The sequence below is a fragment of the Carassius auratus genome, chromosome 40, assembly GCF_003368295.1.
Source record: "Carassius auratus strain Wakin chromosome 40, ASM336829v1, whole genome shotgun sequence".
Taxonomy (NCBI): Eukaryota; Metazoa; Chordata; class Actinopteri; order Cypriniformes; family Cyprinidae; genus Carassius; species Carassius auratus.
This window is the reverse complement of record NC_039282.1, coordinates 14571372-14590373: the sequence shown is the minus strand read 5'-3', so window position 1 is coordinate 14590373 and position 19002 is coordinate 14571372. Positions and strand designations below refer to the sequence as shown.

Sequence of the window (19002 nt, the reverse complement as noted above, 5' to 3'; positions counted from 1 at the left end):
AATATTTTGAATATTTAATTTTTTACATTTTCCCTTTCCTTTCCTTTTTTTTTTTTGTAATTTTGTTGTATTTGATCATTTTTATTAGTTGTATTACTTCAACTTAAACTAAATGAAAATGAGAAATGAAAACTTTATTTATGTATTTATTTGTTTTGACTTTTTATTCATTTATTTTATGATTATAGTTTTAGTTATCAACAATACCTCTGGCTCTATTCTCCAAAAATTAACATTGATAGAATTTCCTTTGATGATTCAACAGAATTTGCATCAGAAGGTCACAAGGCATTTGAATAATGTTTTAAATCAAACAATCTAAAAATTATAGTCCTGTGCCCTGACTGATATTAACAAATCAAAGAAATGTAAACTAAACTAAATCTACTAAAGAAAAGAACAGTGACTGTAAAACACCTTCTTACTTTACATTAGTAGAAAAAGTATTATCAAAAATGTAGTTAGGAAGACTATTTTTTATTAATAATAATAATTGATAACGTATGGTAAGAGTTTTTTAAAGCCTTTTGATCAAAAATGTAAAGTATAAAATCTGTGTAGGTAGAATACTGTCAAAGTGGGATTCTTAAGTATGTTTTTTAATATTCATTCCATTTTCCTGTGTTTTGTAGATGTTTTTATTTTAATGGTTTGTGTCTAATTATCAGAAAAAGGTGTTGTGAATATGCAACATCTCCATAATATGTCAACAAAAAAATATAGCTTGAAACAAATGATAAAAGTGTCATGTTTGTTGTGCTTCTCCTCTTCGTCCTTAGAAATGATCAGGCCTTCAGAATTTACATTTCTCAATCAGGACATGTAATCTTTATACATTTCAACCACCATTTGTATACATCACCATAGCAACAAAACATTTACAGTACACAAAGTACATGCAAGCAGAGCACACGCAAGTGCATCTGAACCTCTAACCTGTGTGTGTGTGTGTGTGTGTGTGTGTGTGTGTGTGATTAATTAGCCTGAGCCACGTGTTCAGTCCTCTTGTCAATACTCATCATCATTGGCTAGAACCCCAGTGAAGAATCACAAACACCTTATCTGTTAACACACATACATATACATGGAGCTCAAACATGTTTCCAGTCGTGTGGAAGGGCGACCGGGCCCATAATTAGTGCTTGGTGTGGGGGAAGGAATTTTGGTTTTGTCGTCAGAGTTTTGTCTGGTTTTAAAATACATTCATCTGGTTTTAAAATCAACACGTCTCTGTCTGCGACGTGTCTGACGCGGGGCTTTTGTTTATAGCTAATGATCCATGATAAAACCATCATGAAACTATTCAATACAATCCTCAATCTGTCGTCTTTTCATCTTCACACAGCTGTTTTGACAAATTCAAGATTTTGAGACCCAGATGCACAGAGGATGATGAGAGAATCTGATGCACGAGTTTAATACGTCAAAGGCTCCTAACGAACCATTGTCAGAAGCTCATGAAACAGCGATGATGGTGTATTAAAGGATTTTGCAGGATGAATCCATTGCTCATCGATTCCACATTATGCGAGAGAAACATCCAGAAAGCTTTAACAGCAGGTAACGCTCGCTCTCTATCTCTGTGTTAACACCAAACACTTCACCAACACTGTACCTTATCTCCCACTGTTTTTACTGTCATCTCAGTCTGTAAGCTCGCCAGCGTGAGTTAATGCGCTGATAACTCTCCTTTGCCCTCAGGTGTGTCTTTGAGGCTTCTGTCAATCTTTTATTCTCTAAAATTAGATGAAGATGTGGGATTGCATTGTTAAGGATTCCTAAAACTTGATCTGCAGCTGAAAAACCTTTTGGTATTAATGCATTAATGAAAAATGTATATGTAATTAAGAGATACAAATATATATTTACTTTACGATAACTTAAAGATTATAGGGCCTAAATACACCATCAGGGGATATTTGTGTATTTGTATATATCATAATTAAAGAAGCAAGTTAAAAATAAATAAATAAATAAATTATATATATATATATATATATATATATATATATATATATATATATATATATATATATATATATATATATATATATATATATTCTAAGGGCATTTTTAATCATAATATGAATAATATGAATAATATAAAATATTATATAGATAGACAGACAAACTACACTAGACAGTTTCATATTTTAATATATATAATTTTTTAATTAAGTTCAATATTTTAAAATAATTTATTGATATTGTGTGAAAAATATGTACTCATACAATCAATAAAAAATTTACTGTAGTATTTTAAAATGTAATAAGACTGTATTTGTTTATTACTTAATACATTATTTTTTTTAACAATGTCAAGAATACCATCTCCACCATTACCAAAAAATGCAATATAACCACTAATATTTTTACTATTTTAAAAACACATATTAATTACTCATAACATGAATTTTATTTTTATTCCATCATACTGTATATGTTTTTTAAAGGCTATATATTCAGATACAGTTTTATATCTCATATGTATAGGTTGATTTCACTGTGGCTCTGTGGTTTTTGTTTGGGGTGGGCCTTTTTCTGTTTGTATGACCAATAGACGACTGGAAAAGCTCTTTGAAAACATACCGTACAATACTTTTGCATTTGCATTTAGTCATGCCAGTGTCACAGAAATTATACATTTCACCTTTCATTTATTGGATATTGCAATTGAAGTAAAAGAGTGACACAGGTTTACTCACGTTTGTATTTACAGAAATAGATTTACTTCATAAAATCCTATTCCTGTAGGTCCCTTAGTCAAGCAACAGATGTAGGTGCTTCTTTGTGTTGGAGTCTTTCATTCTTTGCTGAAAGGATCTGAGTGATGTGGAACATCTGTGATTAGCCCACGATGTGTGCACCTTCTAATGATGAGCAAATTTGATATCTATGCTCCCATTAATATTTAATGTCCCAATAAGTCAGTACGAACACAGGCCAGTAATTGGTTGGGTAATTGAATTTGCTTGGGTAGTTTGACATCATTTTTCCATCACCGTGATGACACAAGACCTTCAGGAGAGTCTTTTAATAATCAAACGGTAATTATACTTTCTACGTGAGGTCCTATATTTCAAACCTGGTGAGCAGACAACATTTTAATTTCAGGAATTAAGGATTGGTCAGGAGTCAGAAGACATGAATGGCTTTGTTTAAGGCTGTGTTGATGTTGTTTCAGATCTGTGTGGGATGTGTAAAGAATCAAACCGTATTCTGATCACACAAAAGCATGTGTACAGGAACTGTTTTATACCACGGTGTCTTTTGAATAATGATTAAGATATTTTAAGAAAATTCCACCATCTGTTATTTGAATTTGATAAATAATTCACATGAGAGAAAGGGTTTAGATCTTTCTATTACATACTATCTTTTCTCACTCAATAATGTATGATGTAGGAAGGTATTGCAGATTTAATTTTTTTATTTTTTCTAGGAACTTTTATCTTTTCCAAATATATAGCTGTTTTAATATATCATCAGATTAGTGAAGCAAATGCCATGCACATCTCTCTTACAGTTAGTGGCACTAGAGTGTTTTTTATTGACACTGATTCGTCTTAACCCAGAGGTCGTTCAATGAAACAGCGCCTTTTCCAGTTTGATGGTTTTTGTAGTTACATTTTGCACATTCTTTACACACACACACACACACACACACACACGAACACACACACACACACACACACACACACATATATATATATATATATATATATATATATATATATATATATATGTACACATACATATAATTGTGTTTTATCAGCTGTTTGGACTCTCATTCTGACGGCACCCATCCACTGCAGAGGATCCATTGGTGAGCAAGCGATGTAATGCAATAATTTTTCAAATCTTTTCCAATGAAGAATTAACTGATGTACAAACTGGCCTGAGGTTGAATCAATTTTCAGCAAACTTTCATTTTTGAGTGAACTATTCCTTTAAGCTTTCAGAAAAGTATCAGTGTAGACAGTTTTAAGGCTGCCACATTTACAGTTTAACTTATTTTGATTTGCTTTATTTGATACTTCAAACAGACCTTCCCTTCTTAAAAATATGTAGCATTAAAATAAGCATATTTTAATGGCTTTTTTGGCTTTTTACTTTATTACATTTTTTTTTTCTTCAGTTCTCACTCCCTGTTATTGCATGTCATTGTGTGTCCTTAGTGAAGACACAGATATTTGATCAGCTTAATAAGCAACCCAACAATGGCCAATTGGTTTTTAATTATAACATGGCATCATCTTGTTGGTAATGGACGCAGGGTCTTGAGCGAACCCGGCTCCCTGTTTTTATTTGCACCTCTGGTGATTACCAGCAGGAAGGTGACCAGATTTGACACTTTGCAGATAGATTAATTTACTGCTGGAGTAAGACCAGAGGTGATAATGAGGTCGAGGATTAAAAGCAGACAATCAGTGTGGCAGTGTCACGTGAACTCCTTCACTTTCTCTCTGGTCACTGATCGTTCATGCGGTTCCAAGATAATCTCTGTCTTCAAGATGATACGAAAAAGGAGAAAAGAACGGGTCTCAGTTGACTTTGTTTAGTGAACTTCAGTTGTGTCTTTTTAGACTTGTGGTCTTGTGGTTGTTACCTACAAAAAAATTTAGCCGTGTTTTACACCAAAATACCATAGTAAAACTACACAAATTGGAATTAACCTTCACTGCCATCTAAAAAGTTAATATCATTTGAAAGCCTCTTACGATGTTTGATGCAGATTTCTTATTAATTATTCAGGTTTTACAATAATAACAATAGGAGCTAAATTATATGTGACTCTGGACATCAAAAGCAGTCTTAAGTCGCTGGGGTATATTTATAGCAATTGCCAAAAATACATTGTATGGGTCAAAATTATAGATTTTTCTTTTTAGACCAAAAAAGTAAAGATTTTCCTACTGTAAATTCAGTATATTAAAACTTCATTTTTGATTAGTAATATGCACTGCTAAGAACTTAATTTGGACAACTTTAAAGGCGATTTTCTCAATATTTAGATATTTTTTTGCACCCTCAGATTCCAGATTTTCAAATAGTTGTATCTCAGACAAATATTGTCTGATCCTAACAAACCTTGCATCAATGGAACGCTTATCGAAAATGTATCACACATATAATGGTGGAAATAGACAAATGGCAGATTTGATGTGTAGCTATGAATATTTATGTACTCAGCCTTTCCACATAAATAATTTTTATTTTTATTTTATTTTTTCCATGGATAGTTAAATAGGATTTCCATACAACAGCTGTTCATAAATATACTTTTTTACTTTAACTTTTTAATTTATTAATTTACATTGAAAAAAAAATCTGTATAAAAACTGTTCAAAATTTGTGGGTCATTATTATTATTATTATTATTATTATCATTTTTTTTTTAATACTTTTAATTCAGCAAGGATGCATCAAATTGTTTAAACGTGACAGTCAATAAATGTATAATGTTACAAAATGTTTTATATATATTATAATGTTTTAGATTTCAAATGAATGCTGTTCTTTTGAACTTTCTATTTTTCCAAAGAATCTTGAAAAAAAAAGTATCACGGTTTTCACAAAAATATGGTTTCAACACTGATAATAAGAAATGCTGAAGTAAAGAATTTATCTATTTGTTTATTTTTTTATCTGAGGAATAAATTATATTTGAAAATATATACAAATAGAACTATTTAAAAAAAAACTATTAATAGAAAATATATTTTAAAATGTAGTCATATTTTACAATATTGCAAATGTTAGTGTATTTTCATCAAATAAATGCAACCTTGGCAAGCATAAGATACTTTCAAAAGCATAAAAAATCGGACTGAACTTTTGTTTTTAGGTGGTGTTGTTTGGTATTTCCACATCCACAGTAAGTGTGAAATGAATTAACGTGTCATCAGTGTGTCATTTATTTTAGCCATGTGATACTGACTAGTTAAGAGCACTTGAGCTGTACTGAGCCATCTTTGAAATGGCTTACTGCTGACCAGAGTGTCGCCTTAAGGGTGACACGCTCAGCCTGAGGCGGTCTTCTTTAATTATTCTCTGTTTAACCTTTCCTTGAGTCAGAGGGAGGCTGAACCATAGAGGGCCGTTTAGTGTAATGAGGATCCTCATCAAAAAGCTATTGCTAGAGCTAAGACTGTTCGACCCACTGTTCTCTGTCTCTCTCTCTCTTTCACACACACACACACACACACACACACACACACACACACACACACACACACACACACACACACACACACACACACACACACACACACACACATATACATCAGCTATCCCACCAGAGCCCTGGGCACCACCACTATGCACACTGCTCCTCATTTCAGATGGAATCGTTGGCCTGACTGAGATGTCATCTATAATTAATGACCACTTCAGAGTGTAATTTATTGAGATCTCACCTGTGGCCGTGTCCCCATCCCTGCTGGACTTTCAGACCCCTCCCTGCTCCACCTCCTCATGTTCACACAATGTGTACACATAGAAATAGCAGACGACTCCACCTGATGTTCGCCACTTCACATACTGAATGTTAGAAGAAGATATCACACCTTGCACAATCATGTCAGGTATCCAGAAATTCACACCATACAGGAATGTTTCAGAATGGATCGCTGAAAACCCCCTCCTTAATAATTATTGTGGTGATAGCCCTGCACAGAATTGTTTATATTTTGGTCTTGGCTAAATGTTCCAACTGAAGCATCTGTTCATAAAGTGATTATATATATATATATATTCGCTCAACCTCATGTGGTTCCAAACCTGCATGGCTTAATTTCTTCACAAAATTACAGTTGATATTTTGAAAAAGTCATTTGTAATCCTTCAAAATATCTTCATTTAGGTTTTGCAGAAGAAAGAATTGGAATGAACTGATGATGACAGTATTTTCATTTCTGAATGAACTGTCCCTTTAAATTACCTTACATGGAGTGCATAACTTGTATGGACTTTTATGATACTTTTTATGGTCCTTTACTTTTTTGATAAAAAAATACAGTAAAATCAGATACATTGTGAAATATTATTACAATTTATTCTATTTTTATATATATTCAAAATGTAATTTATTCCTGTGGTCAAAGCTACATTTTCAGCATCATTACTCCAGTCTTCAGTATCACATGATCAATTTTAATATGCTGATTTGCTGCTCAGTTAATAATAATATATTAAATTTTGTTTCCAGGATTCTTTGATGAACAGAAAGTTCAAAAGTATGGCATTTACTGTATTTGTCATATAATTATTTTGTAACATTATTAATTTAAATTATACATTTATTGCATCTTTGCTGAATAAAAGTATTAATTTCTTACTGACCACAAACTGTTGAATAGTAGTGTAAAGGCATATAGGTTTGGAACAACATGAGGGTGTGTAAATTATACATTTCACACTAGCATTTATAAAATTGTTCAATTTATAAGCTAGAAATCAAAACAATGTCCCTTTCATTGGTGGGTTTATTAGAAGACCCCGTTGTGTGTGATTTCAGATTGATGGCCATCAGCCAGATCCTCTTTGGTTTAGTCTTAGTTAATTCCTGTTGTAGACGTGCCAGGACTTGCTGTCATCTGATTACCTGTGTGTATCTCTTAGACTCAGTTGGCGGATGCCGGTCTCCATCTGCAGGGCCTGTGAGACATTCCCCATCCGCACTGGAACAGAATTCCTCAGGGAAGCCCTTACTCAGAGAATGAGTGTAAACGTGCACTGATGACTGTTGTGTATCATGACCACAGAATATGCAGAGCTGTAGTTAGGCTTGAGTTATATTTTAGGTGCTGATGTGCTCTTAGTCACTGAAGAGTAATGCGAGTCAGAAAAAACCCGGCGGTACTAGAAAGGCCTCCTTCCCCTGCTGAGTTCTCCTCCGCCTTCACGGCAACCTCTTCAGTAGCCGCCGACTCCTGCAGGGCTGCCAGCTGTCAGGGAACCTCTCCTCCTTCACTCTCTCCAGCCATTAACCATCATCACCCAGAGTCAGGAGAGCCTTCTTCACTCTTCAGCTACTCACATGACAGGCCTGGCTTTACACTTTCAAGTGTTTTGCTCCAAAATGCACACTCTGAACTCTTTAAACGTAGTCTTTAAGTAGATTTTAGGTTTGATTCCACATTTTGAAATGCTACATCCGTCGTATGTGTTTTCATGCAAGACTTCAAGACAATACTTTCTAGACTAGATTAGCGCAATTATTAAATATCTTTCTTGTTCCCCCTTTTTTGTTACATATACATGGCTAAAATGTGGCTAATATTTCTATAGGCTAATGAAATAATACCGGCATTTAAAAAAAAAATCATTAGGCTATTTTTGGTGCCCCCTCAGCACAGTGCGTGATGCATGTGGTGGGAGCGGCGGCGCTGCATGCATGTAGTACTCAATATGATAGACTCAACTCAAAACTGGTTTCAGTGTTGTGAACTGAATTCTCTGAATGCATTACACTTTGCATTGTGATTTTTCACTTATTGCAGTGCATTCTGGGATTGCTTAGTCCAAATAGAGGTGTACACACACACACTACATAAAAATTCACACACACACACACACACACACACACACACACACATACATACATACATATGCGTGTGTGTGTGTGTGTGTGTGTGTGTGAGAGAGAATTGGATGTTGGATATATAAGCACATTACCAGTCAAATTTTAGAACAATTAAGATTATTATTATTTATTTTATTTGTTTATGTCTTTGCTTCTTTTATTTGATGTTACAGTAAAATGTAATATTGTGAAACTTTATTACACTTTAAAATATTTTTTTTATTTGAATGTATTTTAATATTTAATTTATTCATTTAAAATGTAATTTATTTATAATCTGCAATACCAGGGTTATAGTTAACTAAAACCATTAAAAAAAAAATATTTTCTCATTTTCATTTATTTAAACTTGATCTACTATAATAAGTAAAACGAAAACTCAAATAATAAACATTATATAGACAAAAACTAATAAAAATGAAACACAACAAAATTGCTAAAACTTTCATTTAAATTCAAATGAAAAAACAAAAGTTAATGTTAATTTTAAGGTTAATGTTATGTTTAGATAACACTGTGCTATACTAAAAGTTTTGGTTTAGAGCAAACCCTAAGTAGGATGTTTGAAGAATATTACAGCGCTGCCAGAGTCACCCATACACTAGTCAAGTGATTTTACTTAGAAACGTCCTTCTATTGAACAGCAAACACCTCTCTCTCTTCCTCTCCCTCTACTCTTCTTCTTGTAGTGTCATGTTCTACAAACCAGCGCATCGGAGCAGTCCTGACAGAGCTAGTTATACTGTATCAATGCAATATTTATCACCTAAGATAAAGAAGAAATTAGTGTGAGAATGAGGTCGTACATCACTGCAGGTTAGATTAGGTGTCAAAGGAAAAAATCAATGACGAGGCCATGTTTGCCTTCCTCAGATGCAGCAGAAAGTGGCGAAAGGCAAAGTCGCCTCGGGTCGACAATGCCACTGTGACACCATGCCTCAAGTCCCTGTTTGGTAGCACAAGGAAGACACACAACTGACAGTGTTGATTCAAAACACTTTTTGTACATTTTTGGTACTTTGTTAACCTCAGTGCTCTGTTTCCACTCCACCCCGCCTAGCGTGTGTACAGATCTTTCCCTCAGTCTTTAGTGCAGCTGTGACCCTGTCTATCAGCCCTACTAATGTGCGTCAGTGAACGGGAACGGAACAGATGGAAATCCGATTGAAGAGATGAGATGCTCCTAATTACCTAATGAGGAAAGGGATCAGCTTGATTTGTCGCTTTAGCACTCTTGTTAGGTTAAGTGGAGGGAATCGACTAAGAAGCCATCATGGTTCAATCTATCCTGAACTTGGATATTGGAAATCAGAGGTGAGGTCTAGGAAAGAGACACATTGTCTGAGATCTGAAGTGTGTTAGAAACCCTGAAACTTCTAGAATTAGACAACTATATTTTGTTTAGTCTTTACTTTATTATTTGATTTATTTTTTATTTTATTGGATTTTGTTTTCTTCAATTATTTGATTAATCTTATTTTGATCCAATCCCTGTTCTCTCTCTCTCTCTCTCTCTCTCTCTCTCTCTCTGTGAAACATAGAAGGAGAAATTTTGACAAATATTTGCACAATGCATTTTTTTTTATCTTGGCCAATTCTATCATCAAAAAATGTCACAAAGCACTTGTATTTTTAATATTTTTCATTTTTTAAAACTCTCCTCCAAAGCCTTTCCATATTCATATTCCGATGCAAAAATGTATTGTCATTTATTTAGTAGTTATTTAGGTTACATTTACATTTTTATTAAATATAAATGAATTAATTTATTTATTCCATTGTTCATTCCTCCGATCATACAAATTCTAAAATCTCATTAATTCATATTCCAATTCAAAAATGAAATTTCAGAATTTGAAGTCTTACAGACTTATCCTTTTAAAGCTGTATGAAGTTTCTTCAGTTCTTTAAAAAAAATACAGCATATTGATTTGGAGCCAAATTCTATTTTATTAAAACAATTTTTTTTTGTAAGAAATCCAGTCAAAATAAGACTAATGGTGCAACACAGGCAGTTACCTGAGGCTGTTGCCCTCACATTCAGATAAAATATAAATTATGCTAACAAGTCATCCCTCTCTGGGTTTTAATGCAGCTTTTAATTAGCAGACTTTTAATTAGCAGTCCTACCTAGATGCATAACGAACATAAAGGTCCATATGTTGATCCAGGCATTCTGTATGTCCTGAATGTATGATATAACTGTGAGTATTCTCTGGGAGGAGAGTTTTCAGCTTCTGTCACTATGAAGAAGTGTGTGTCCATTTAATCTGTGCTTCGAGGTGTGTGTTGTTCCATATGGAGGCCGATCTCAGCATGTGCGCTGTGTTTTCCTCATCCGTTCTGCTGTATATTGACCATGTTGCACATTATAAATCAAAGACGGCGAGGTTCTCCTGCAAGTGGCTAATGAAAGCTCATTTTTAACATCGCTAAATGGTCCTGACAAAAAGTCTAATGAGGAAATCAATAATTCAGTGATTGTTGTCCTGCTTATACTAATAGATCCAGGTTGTTTGGGCTGGGATCCAGTGAAGAGGAGGCCGTTTTTTAGTGCGCAGTTTCTGAACATCAGCGTGTTTTAAAAGGTTTTTCCCCAGCCACTGACCCCTGATTGATAATCTGTTGTGGATTTGCGACTGATGAAAGAATTTTGGTCGGATTCAAGTTGTGGACATTTAAGAAGTGCTGCTGCCATTAATTTAAATAGAATCCATTCTGTGTGAAATTAGATGAGAAAGTACCTGTCACCTCCCTTTTAATTACAGAGGCACAGATTGATGTTAGAATGAGAGTGCTTTAAAACAGCTTTTATGCACTTATCTTTTTCTTCTTTTACAATATTGCTGACAATAAGAAAATGCTTACCCCCCCCCCCCCATACTACCATGCTAACAAATTCCATGGGTCACTGCATGATCACTGCTTCATCTCTTTTATTTTACTTTAACCAGATCCCATTTTTTTTTCTGCTTCAGAATGTGTAATTCTCTAAATCTCTAAATCTGATGTTTGGTCCCTGCTGTAGAAGGTTCAGGTGTGTGAGGCTTCTGGTAATGAAAACAGATGGTTGTTTGTTCTGGTGAGGTCACTGATCATGATCCTGTTTCCCAGAGAGTCTTTGTGTGGGGTGGGGGATAGGGGTCCGGCTCCACAGCCCACTCGTAGTTGAAGGGGCAGCTACATTACCCTCTCTGGACCCTAGCTGGGCTCTGTGATGGTAGGGGTTTGCACCAAGCGCTTAAGTGTTTGAGTCATCCTGGATATTCATCATTTTCTTTACTCTAAAGCATTCATTTATATTTTCATTTTGAGTCTTACTTTTTATATTTCAAGATGAACATTATTGTATGGTTATCCGTACATAATTTTATCATATCAAATATGATGCATCAGGCTTTCAAGGAACATTTATTTGTTCATCTCTTGATCATCATTGTTATGCATTGTTCGCCCCCATTATAAAATTAAGCCTTTAATTAAATACAATCTTACCAAGACATATTGTTGAGAATTATAGAGTGATGACAACTGATACTAGTCTGTTATACTGTCATAAAGTTCTCATAGGTTTACATTCGAAGCTATCAGAATTTGGTCATATAAATATCAGCATCTGAATCGTAATCTATATATATATAGGCATGTGCAATAAAATATCCAATATCGACCAATTACCATTATGGTATCCATGTATTCTGCATCCCTAGTTACCTGCTCAGATATTTAACCACCATGTTTATTGATTGCATAACATGTAAATAATACTTTTTACATAAAAATGTGCTTGGTTTCAGGACGAAGAATAAGCTTTGGTACTTTGAGTTTGGAACCTCAGAGACCTTCTCGGCAACTTGCAAGACGTTGCATGATTATCTTGAGGTGCAGGTAATGAGAATAAGTGAGAAACCACATGCCTTATCAGCTTTCTAACACTTAACACTCCCTGCTGATCCACTGGAAAGAACTGTAGTGTTTTAATTAAAAAATAAAAAATTACATTTTGCCAAAATGCCTTTCAAGATTTTGTTGCATTCACACAAAATACTGATGAATTCAGGTTAAGTGAAGGACCACTTAAAAAAGGAAAACTAAAGTAATATGTTAGGGCTAATGCAACAGTGATAGATTATTCTTCATTGACTGGCCAAAGTCATTTATTCATTCACTCATATAATTGTAATGTAATATACATTTATGATGTGTTTCATGCACTGTTTACACTGCAACTGCAAATCTTTCCCATGTTATTATAGTGTGATGGTGTCACCCTGAACTTCAGCAGCATCTCATTGGAGGGCATTGCCAAAATGGTCTTTGTCGAACAGGAAACATTTTCCAGAAAAGAAGACCCCAATTATTGACCCCAAACAACTTGTCTTTGATGTCCAAGGTATACAAACACATGTTCTTTCCATATCAAAAATAGTTTGATAGATATATTATTTATTTTAATATTTTCATTTTTCTTTTGTTAATAAAAAAGTCAATAAAATTATTTGTTTATTTGTTTTTATAAAAATGCTGTAAAATGCTGTCAATAGAGCTGAACTTTTCCTGAACTTGGAACATTTCTTTAAGGGTCACCTTAACGTTACTGGTTTGCAAAGTCCTTGTTTTCATACCTGATTAATCAAAGGCAACTTCAGAAGAACTTTTCTTTCATGATGAATATTTCACCAGTGACACATTGAATCATGGCGAGTGGCTTTTGTTTGGGTTGAAGGGATGCAGTTTTAATGTCAGTGTTTGGGATTGTCAGTGGCTCTGTAATGGCTTGAGCTAGCGTTGGTGGGCAGACCTGTCTAATCAAAGCAGACTCAACTGTACCACAGTTAAACAGGCTGATTGGGGTTTCAATAACTTTCTAAAGAAGCAAGCTTACTGTCACATACGTCTGCTGCTGCTGCTGAAATTACCATCATGCAAATTCCTGTTTTTCAAAACACAAAATGTCCACAATTTTCAAGCAAGTTGTGTATCTGTGGTGCTTTATAGTCTAAGACTAAGATGGTACGCCTATAAACCGCCCACTGTCTGTTCACTGTCAGTTTAAAGCTTATTGCACACAAAACTAATCACTGAATTTGCCAGATTAGTGATATCACATCTTTAAAAAAATGTTGATGTTTTGTTTAAGGCACTTAGTAGCAATTTAACTAGATAAGACGAATAACTAGCTTTAAGTTATGTTTGTGAGATACTGATTGCTAATAGAGCCTGCCTCTAAGTAAAACGATCTTACGATTTGCTTAATAGACATCATCCTTTGTTCCTTGTATGTTCTTATGCGGGGGAAGCATAAATATTCATACAAATCACCAACTCATAAAATAGTTACAGTACATTTTTCCATGAGATCAGATTGGTCAGTTGTCCTGTTCCGGTCAGAGTGGGCCATTTTTGGTCAAAGTAAGCAGCCATTTCACCTAGAGACTGTTGTGATTGGGATGAATCCCAATAAAAATGCTTCTGAATGCAAGAAATCGGAGCAAACACTGCACCTGTTAATACAACCACGGTAGCAAACACATAAACCCTTACACGTAGTTCCCTGCCAAAAGATATTAACCCCAATCCTGTCAAAGTGCAAAAAACTGCAAAGACATGTTGTTGAGATAAACACTTAGATCTTCCCTCCACAGAGGATCATCAAGGCAGAACACTGTTCACTAATCTAGAAATGTGTACGCCGGTTGTCACCACACTGGGGAAAATTCATGTATAGTGCTGCTTTGAGAGCATTGATTGTAGTTTTGAAGAATCTCTTTGGACCGTTATCATGGGACCGTTTGGGATCACAAAGTACAGAATGAAGGGTGAAACGTCAGAGTCTGTTCGAGTCTTGCAATCATAGAATTTGAAGTTCCCTGATGAGAAATCACCCATTTGAAAGAGATTGTCAGTTATACTTTCTTGTTTTCGAAGGTTAAAGAGTTTACTTGCCTGGCCCAGCTGCTTTCCTTCCACTCGATATAGGTGAAAATTAATTATAACCTCTAATATTAGTATACGTACTCATGTTTTGTACAGTACATCAATATCAGTACATTTACATGCCATAACTCCATGGTATCTCATTCATTAAACTCTTTAATCTGTCCACCTCAGTTAAACCCCAAGTACCAATCCATTATCTCAGGTGTCCTTAGTCTGAGGCCCTCTTTACAGTTCATCCAGCCCTTTGCACTCTTTAATTTTAGTCAATATGAATCAGTTGCTGATAAATGCATCCATTTGTATCATGCATGTTTGCACTTATTTCCTGCCACTGCCTCTCTACTATTTTTTACAGTTGGGTTAGAAATGGAGCGCTTGGCAAATAAAATAGGCTTCTGAAAAGGAGAGCGAGAGGACAAACCCCTGTACCCTCCATTCTATTCCATTTACTCTGGAAAAAAGATCAATTGATTGACGCGAAGGCAACCGTGAGCCCAGGTTTGGATGAGAGAAGGCACTTAGCCTTGGATTTGAAAGCCTTCGTGGATACAGCTTCATATGAAGGAGCTCTGAAGGTGAGAGGACTGTGCTTGTCAGATTAGTCGAGGGAGCATTGGCTGGATGGTAAACAGGGAGTGCATTAGCCCCCGAGGCCTGGCTCTCAGATGGGGTAGAGTCTGACCTTTTGGGAGCAGTTGAGTGGCCCCACTGGTGACGCTAGGAGACAGGCCTCCTCAGGTGGAAGGGAATGGAGGCAGGCTGAATTATTCAATATGGACGTGGGCTGCACTGGGGCTACTGATGTCCCCAGACACACTGTGCAAAATCCCTCTAACCCCTCCTCCCATGCACCTCAGCCCTCCCTGCGCCTGTCACTCCATGTGTGTCATGAGCAACGCAGGCTGTTCAATCACACAGAAAAAAAAACAGGTGACAAGAAAACACCATTATAAGGTGCATACAGCTTTTGTATGTGTGTGCATGTGCAAAAGAAAGAGAGGTTTGTGTTCAACAGTGAAGGTGATTGTAAAATACTTTTTTCGCTTCCCAGCTTTACATGCAGTGTCTTTTAGAAATGGATGTGGAGATTGAAAGCGTAAGTGTTTCAAAAAATTCTACCAGTAATGTCAGCTTGGGGTGGGGCTATTTGTTTTAAAGCAGTTTGATTGGAGTCTTCAGAAAACCTGTTTGAAAACAGTCATTATTTCTGAAATTCTGTTCAGAATCACACACTTTATTTTTTTTATATATATTTTTAGAAACAAGGGGTTAAGGTTTGGCCAGTTAACCCATGCTGGTAGATTTTCAAACTAAACCTTTATGTGGACAAAAGGATCTTTTTTCAATGGGAGCCATTCAGAAAACCATGTACATTTATTTGTATGCATATTATTTTTAAGATTTATTTTTTATTTGAATGTGTTTTTTATAATAATATTTTATTTAAGTTTAGCCTTGTTCTTAATAATTAAAAAATATATATTATTTAATTTAATTTGACTGAAATTGTACTTTTTATTTTTGTTTTTATTAGAATATAATTAGAGCCTAGTTTTTTGTTGGCTAGTAGATGTTTCACCGGCTGTGTGTCTAAAATCACATACTGTCTGAGTAGGGACTATATTTGAATTCAAACTTACTTTGCAACTGATAAAAAAATGCTCTATATTTAGTATTAATCTCGGTACTATGGATGAAATTCAGATGTACTACATCTGCCAAGTTGTTACTGTCCCGTGAACTATACCAGCGTCAGTTGTGTTGTTTCACTGCCATTCAGAAAACCTCTCCCATGGCCTCATGGGATAGGAAAGTTTCCATCGAATACATTCTTAAGAATCTTAGAAGATGTAGTAGGTCATCTGAGAAATTTTTGCGTACATACTTTTTTTCGCATACTAGATAGTAGTATTCAATTTTGGATGGGACGCAGATCTGGGGCAGCATTGACCAACTGGACATTAATTGAAATAAATGGGAATGCAAAAACTTGGTGTTGTGGTGTTGATGTAACTTAAAATTCATGTTTAGACAATCTATTAAATACCCATTTGAAAAAGAGAGAGAGAAAACAGCTCCCATCCAGAGCATGTGAAGCTGTAGTAGAGTGTTCTCTGCTCCCTCAGGTGTTTCGAAATCCCCTCAGCCTCTCTCTCAAGCAAATACAGTAGTTCTGTTCCTGGCTTCTGATTGGTAAGTATTGTTTGAGCCATACTAAAATACAATTCAAAGAATCTAAGATGCAGAATAAATGCAAGGTACATAATATAACAGAATAAAAGATAAATATGTATGAAGAATATAGAATAGAATAGAATAGAATAGAATAGAACAGAATAGAATAGAATAGACATAAGAAACATGATGCATGTGTACATTAATCTATGGTGCATATGTTAGTGGAGAGAGTTCGAACCTGGCTTGCAACATTTCCTGATCACATTCCTCCTTCTCTTTCCATCTTACTTAGATTCCAAAAGTACGAAAAAAGATCAAAATTAAAACGTAAAGAGAAATGGTTGCAGTTCAACGAACCTGACTAGACCTTGAATTAGCTCTAGTCAGAGCTTTGCCAGCTCTCACTTCTGTTTATTTGTGTGGTTTGACTGTTGCCTGTGTGTGGACTGAATGATACCGTGTGTGTGTGTGTGTGTGTGTGTGTGTGTGTGTGTGTGTGTGTGTGTGTGTGTGTGTGTGTGTGTGTGTTTGAGGAGGAAGAGAGGAAGACTCATAGGAGCTGTTACTGAACAGATGGTCCCAGCGCGACTCTGGACCTCCGACCGAGGAAAAATCAATGCTCATAACTTCAAAACAAAAAAGAAATTAATAAATATGGAGGAACTCAAGATTGCTTTGCGTCAGTGTCGCATTCTAATTAATAGGTGTGTTGTTTGTGGGTTGTTGGTGTTCTTTTTTCCCCTCCTTTTCTTCAACGGTGACAATTTATGCTTTTTTAGAGCGGAAGGCAGACTGTGAAGATTCCAAATCAAGCTTGTCTGCTTTTCTCTCTCTTTCCTTTTCTCTCCTTCTCACCCCCCAACAGACACACACCTCAATTGTCTGCTCCTCATCTTCTCTTTTGGTCTTTCTCCTCATAATTTTTCCCCCTGACGTCCCCCACGGGGTCAGGCTTGATGTTTGGTAGAAAGTGGATGGTATAACAGGCTAACACATTTTGACAGGGATATTGATATTGGTTTGTGGCTTATTGGTTTGTGTATTTCATGTACGTTCATGATCATGCTAAATAATTCACTTTATGTATTAGTACATGTCTTACATATGTTACATATATTGTTGTTAATCATTTTGTTTATGATGCATTCAGATACATCCTGTAAGATTCAAGATTTTATGTCTGGATCTAAAAGAAACTGTCAGGTCATTAAAAGTTCAGGGACTTTATCCAAACTAGACATTTTATTTAATTTGATGTGACTGAAAATGTCTGGTAGGAACATAAGTTCCTAAGATGAAGCTCTGCTCATGTGCAACTAGTCATTTTTTCATATTTGATGGTAATTTTAATTTTTGCTCATTTTTAGTTCAGGTTGACCCCTGTTTGTTTTCTGTCTGTCCCAAGGTTTCGTTTTGTCTCTTAGACCTGTCTGATCAGCTGTTGGAGGGGCTGAGGCTGGAGGGGGCAATGGAAATGGGGCAGATCTGCACAGGTCTGAAGAGCACAGGCAGACGTCCATCATTACCAGGTTATAAATTACATTTTAAAATAGTAAACAGTTGTTTTCAATTGTAATAATAGCTTACAATAATTACTATTTTACTTTGTTTTTGATCAAATACGTAAATGCAGTCTTGGTAAGCATACGAGACTGCTTTCAAAAGCAAAATACTGTACCAACTCTAAACTTGGTAGTGGATTATTTTGAGGGACTATGTGGAATATTTGTACACTACTTTGACTACATTCAAAGATCATTTGCCACATTGTTAGAATTGTAAGACTAGAAAAAAAATCAATGGTGCAGAAAAACAATATCTGTAAGTGTTTAAATATATACTGTATATAAACAAAACAATTTGTTTAATAAAAAAACAAAAAATATTTGTTTTACTTCATTTAACATATCTTCCTGTTTCAGTATTATATAACTATATTCTATTGACAGAACCAGTAAAGCCCTCCCAATGCAAATTGATGGTGAGCCACGGATGCAAAGCCCTTGCACTGTAAATACTGCATGACATGCACATTATATTTTTCTACTTACTTAAAAGTCCTTGATATTAAATGTTTAATGTTTTTATGAATGTTTAAGAGTTTGACTTTTTTAGCCATTTTCTCACTTTTCCCTTCTTTCTAAACTGGCTTTAGTCGGTCATTCTTCGATTCTCCTGATATCACGTGTAAAAACCACAGCAGCATTTTACGAGAAAGCTGAAAAAATGCTCCAGCCCGAAACAACCACCTCATTTGCAAGACTCGAAGCTTTGTTTGCTTTTAATTTAACTTTCTC

The 19002-nt window shown here is 35.2% G+C and overlaps 1 pseudogene; it reads left to right on the top strand.

The window, feature by feature from the left end:
• The window catches only part of LOC113058934 (diacylglycerol kinase beta-like), a 31996-nt pseudogene extending 13266 nt beyond the window's left edge, over window positions 1-18730 (top strand).
• Window positions 18731-19002: the final 272 nt, after the last annotated feature.